Source organism: Somniosus microcephalus, chromosome 30 (assembly GCF_052327205.1).
Source record: "Somniosus microcephalus isolate GS21.2 chromosome 30, FLI_Smic_1.0, whole genome shotgun sequence".
Lineage (NCBI taxonomy): Eukaryota > Metazoa > Chordata > Chondrichthyes > Squaliformes > Somniosidae > Somniosus > Somniosus microcephalus.
This window is the reverse complement of record NC_141016.1, coordinates 11,182,023-11,187,256: the sequence shown is the minus strand read 5'-3', so window position 1 is coordinate 11,187,256 and position 5,234 is coordinate 11,182,023. Positions and strand designations below refer to the sequence as shown.

The 5,234-nt window shown below is 50.1% G+C and overlaps 1 protein-coding gene across 1 annotated transcript in view; it reads right to left on the bottom strand.

Moving 5' to 3' along the window:
* Positions 1–2,892: 2,892 nt before the first annotated feature.
* The window catches only part of sema4c (sema domain, immunoglobulin domain (Ig), transmembrane domain (TM) and short cytoplasmic domain, (semaphorin) 4C), a 104,593-nt gene continuing 102,251 nt past the window's right edge, over positions 2,893–5,234 (bottom strand). Inside the window, 1 exon segment of the mRNA XM_085970792.1 lies at positions 2,893–5,019. The gene's annotated coding sequence lies outside the window, so the exon portion shown is untranslated.

Genomic DNA, 5,234 nt, shown 5'->3' with positions numbered 1-5,234 from the left:
ATACCGCCAGACATCTGAAATGTTGATCAAAGATCCCAGAAATAAGTTAATATGAAACACCATTGAAGCGAGCCATGGATAACAGGTTCAAGAGACAATTGGGTTTCGTAAGAGAGAAGGGCACGGTGAGAAGATAGGTAGGCAGGGGGGGTTGTGAGATCAGTAAAGAGATAGACTTGTTCGGTTAAAAAAATCCTTATTTCCTCCTCCTCAAAAGCCTTAAGAGCAGAAGGAGTACATGTTAACCGTTCCAGCAGCACTTTCACCAGCTCCAGCATGCCAGACACACAGAGTGATGGATGTTCTGACCCAATCGCCTTGCAGAGAGCGAGTGAGCTTCTTCTGGCCTCAAACACAACCCAAACCATTTAAGGTAATGTTTGCGCACCGTATCCAGCGCTCCCTCCAGCATCACCCCTGACCTCTGGTGACATTAACCAGCAAAGGCGGCTGGGTACTTTCCAGCCCTTACATCACTGCCCAGTCAAGGCACAGTCTTCTCAGCACGGACGCGGTGTGCTGAACTAGAATGTTTGCTGCTGGGTTTTTGGAGCGTTTAGAAGAAGAAGGGGAAGAAAAATAAAACACAGAACTCGGGGCTGAATGACCTTTCACTTCTGCTCATCCAAGCAGGAAAACAAGTAGCTTCTTCTCCCCTCCTGACTGCATTTGTACCAGGAAAAGGGAGGGAGGGAAGGGATATTAGCCACTGTGAGTGTGAGCGAGTGGGTAAAATTACACCCCAGGTGGGCTACCTTCAGCTGACCAGTAACCAATAGCATAGTGGATGCAGATTCAATAGTAGCCTTCAAAAGGGAATTGGATAAATACTTGAAGGAGAAAAAATTGCAGGGATTTGGGGAAAGAGCGGGGGAGTGGGACTAACTGGAATGCTCTTCGAAAGAGCCGGTGCAGACTCGATGGGCTGAACGGCCTCCTTCTGTGCTGTTCCATTATATACCTGTTGGTGTCACGGAGAGTCTCTATCCGAGATGCTGACTGACCTGCCATCCAGTTCCACATCTCCCTGTCGCCTCAAGCTCCTCCGATCCCGCAGATGGTTACACCGCTGCACGTTGCTAGCTGGGGACCTGCAGATATATTTACTGATGTAGGACACAAGAGAGTGAGAGGCTTAATCACACAAACTCGCCATCCATCACACTTTTGGCCTTCAGCCCAAGACAGACCTTGGCGGCAAGGCATTACCAATATTCATTTATTTATTCACTTACTTCTTTGTCCAGAGCCACTCTCGGCAATGCTGCAACGTAGAGCAATTGGGCTGCACCTGCGACTCCCCCGCACAGGCAGCTGTCGATCCCAGTGGCCAGGTGTAGCAGGCCCAGCATTTCATCGAGGGGCAGGGGGGGGGGGGGGGGGAAGTACAGGACCAAATGGTGCGTTGCGTGGGCTAACCGAGTAAAGCTTCCCCCAACGTAGTCATAAACGGCACAGAAGGAGGCCATTCGGCCCCTAGAGTCCGTGCCAGCTCTCTGTAGAGCAATCCAGTCAGTCACATTCCCCCCGCTCTATCCCCGTAGCCCTGCAAGTTTATTTCCCTCGAGTGCCTATCCAGTCTCCCCTTGAAAACATCGAGTGTCTACGTTTCCAACACTTCCATCGGCAGCGATTTCCAGGTCCTCACCACTCGCTGCGTAAAAAAGTTTTTCCTCACATCCCCCCTGTATCTCTTGCCCAGAACCTTAAATCTGTGTCCCCTAGTCTTTGTACCATCAACTAGTGGGAACAGCCTTTCCCCGTCTAGCCTATCCAAACCCGTCATAATCTTGTACGCCTCTATCAAATCACCCCTCAGCCTCCTTTGCTCTAATGAAAACAAATCCAGCTTCTCCAACCTGTCCTTGTAGCTAAGATCCCCCATCCCCGGAACCATTCTGGTAAATCTTCTCTGCACCCTCTCAAGGGCCTTCACATCCTTCCTAAAGTGTGGTGACCAGAACTGGGCGCAATACTCCAGTTGTGGCCGAACCAGTGCTTTATAAAGGTTCAGCTTAACTTCTCTACTTTTGTACTCAATACCTCTATTTATGAAGCCCAAGATCCCATATGCTTTGCTAACCACTCTCTCAATATGTCCCGCCACCTTCAGGGACCTATGCACATTAACTCCCAGGTCCCTCTGTCCCTGCACACTCTTTAAAACTGTGCCATTAAGTGTATATTACCTCTCCCTGTTCCTTCTGCCAAAATGCATCACCTCATACTTCTCTGTATTAAATTTCATCTGCCACTTGTCTGCCCATTCTGCTAGTCTTTCTACGTCCTGCTGCAGTCAATTGGTATCATCCTCACTGTTTGCCACACCCCCAAGTTTGGGGTCATCGGCAAATATAGAAATTCTATTCAGCATTCCAATATCCAGGTCATTTATATATATATATATATACACTATCATCGTACCCCGCAAGTACTCCCAGTTCAGATACAGCAGTGGAAACGTGCAGAGTAGAGCTCCCTCCACTATCAAGCCCTCCCAGATCAGGCGCAGCAGAGTAAAGCTCTGGCTACTCTCCTCCGCTCCTACCTACCCGCAGTGCAACATATCCCATTTCCCACACCAGGGCAACCTCATGGCCTTCCCTGGGTGCTGAATTAGTGCCGGTTCAGCCCTGTAGGCCCCGACCCACTAGGGAAACAAAACAAAACTGTTCCAAACTCTTTTCGGAGACAGCCCAGCAGTTGGATTTTCTTCTCAATCTGACCTGGGTGTGAACCCAAATCCGAGCGGTGGAACGAGTGTCAATTCGGTTAGGAAAACAGTGAATTTAAGTATTGTCAAAACAAAAGACCACTTTAAACCCATCTGAAGTAGGCCCCACTCTGCAGTGGAAATCAGCAAACGTTCAGAAAGAAAATATGGAGACTGTAGGTGTTTTACTAAATTTTAATTGATATAAAAATACTTTCATAAATATTTTCCAGAGAGGCTGTACAATATTTAAATTACATGCGGAGCTCAATAAGTTACGTTAAAGTAGAATACCACCCGCAGACTGATTCAAGTACATAAATACAACCACATCCCGCACAGGTCCACAGTACTGAGTGCAATCAGCAGCAAAAGACACAACTCCGTGTTAGCTCTCCGCCGTCCCTTCTCTGCTGAACGTGCTGAATGAGCAAGCGTGTGTGTGTGTGTGGGGGGGGGCAAGTGACAGAGCTGTGAGCCCCCAGTGTCAGAGAATGCTGGGGGCCGCCAGATAAACTCACCTCTACCGCCCCCCCCCACCAGGGACTCGAGGGCAGGCTGCGCCCAGCCAGCACGAGGGCTCTTGTTCAATGCGATTCTAATTGCGAGGGAATCTCAGCAATCCTTGCTCTGCCCACGATACACTGCTGAGCTGAAGAGATTGCCACTCCTGTCTACTCTGCAGCTGTGTAGCATTCTCCTCACGCTGCACCCCACCCCCACCCCCGCCCTCCGCTCACTGACCGTTTACGATCAACCTTCCTCAAGATGCCTGCAACTTTCTCCAGTTCCTCGCTTCTACATTCTCAATCCATCCAACAAGGATCGGCAATTCCCCCACACCTCTCCCTTTCTCTGTGCCAGCTGTATTTTCAGTGTGAAGGTCTTGCTCGCAGGCCCCGTCCCCGCTCCTTGGTGAGGTCACTGGAGCTGGTTGCCAGGGGGTGACTGGCCTTCATTCTGGTCCTCGTCCTCCTCCCCCTCCCACCTTACCTCTGCACCTTTTGCCTATTACACAAATTCTGACGTAAGGGTCACCGACCTGAACCGTTGATTGTTTCTCTCTCCACAGATGCTGCCCGACCTGCTGAGCGTTTCCAGCATTTTCTGTTTATATTACACAAAATTTAAGCCATGGCGTCTCCCTCTCCTGTCTGGTCAGTGTCCCGCACCAGGCCCGGCACGCTGTGAATCTCACAACTTGGTCTCCACACCTACACGATCTTTATCTACAATTGAGATATACCCTAAGAACACCAAGAGCGGGATCAGGCAGATTCCCACGGTTGGAACTTTGGAGTCAATGGGATTGGACTAATGGCTAGTGCTGATAGACAGGGAATCATTCCAACCCCAGCATTATGGCTCTTCCCTGGCTAATTCAGACACCCTAAGGCGACATTCTACCCCCACAAGCGACCCCGGAAACAGAGCTTGTAACATCACTTTTACAATGTTCATGTCATCTTCAGCAGAATCTCCACCACCAAATGGGTGGACCTTAAAAACAAATAGATAGGGAGGAACTGATAAACAAGCTTCCTTGTTCAGTCATATATTACCTGTACACACACACCCAGTTATTCCCACCAATTGACTGCCAATTATCACTCATTAAGCTTAGTCGTTACTTGACGACCATTAATCTTCCGCTGGCACGCGAGCACGGATGACACAAGAGTCCAGCAAATGCAGGCTTTGAAGACCACCTTTAACGTGGTTAGAATCTGCTTTCAAAACAACCCCCCCCCCCCCCACCATTTTATTCTTGGGTACCCATTATTCTATACAGAAACTGCCCGAACCCTCGCATTCTATTCCCACCCTGCAACTTGCACCCCAAGTACCCAACAGTCTACAGAGAAACCATCCAAATCCTTGGATTAAACTCGAGGCTGAATCTCCTGCCTCAAGAGAAGGGGCCCAGAGTACTCGAACTGCACTGATTTCTTATTTATTCAGCGGCGTTGAACAGCAGAATTTGTTCTCGTTGCCGCCGAACGGAAGACTCAACCCGTCAAGACCGGGTCACGTGGCAATTTCCTGTTCCAACAATGTCACTCAGCCAGGGAGGAGTGGGGCAGGGCAGCCAATGGCCGGAGAGTGCACCCCCCCTCAGATCGCACATTTCATCTCCAAAACCAGAGGCCAGATAGGCTCCTTGTTGCTGTGCTACATTACGCGGTTCGTCGCAGTGCGGTTTCAGTAGAAACGAACGTCCCGGTGACTTGGCTTGGCACCCGTGCCCGAAGATTGCGTGGCAGCGAAGAGTTTCCGGTGTGGTCCACTGCAACTGACGGGTGGCACTGTGAGAAAAGCATAGGAAAACGTAGAGTTACATTGGAGGGGAGCGCAGACAAGACACGGCATCACTCCTTCGCGGATCGAAATCCCATTTCTTTTGGCTGCTCGGTTACACCGGGCCGACCGATCCGACACTTGCACTGGTCAAGGTGTTAATGGCGGGAAATGGCGAGCTCTCCATGTTTCAGCAACCAGGGGAGGGACAGCGAAGGGTTGG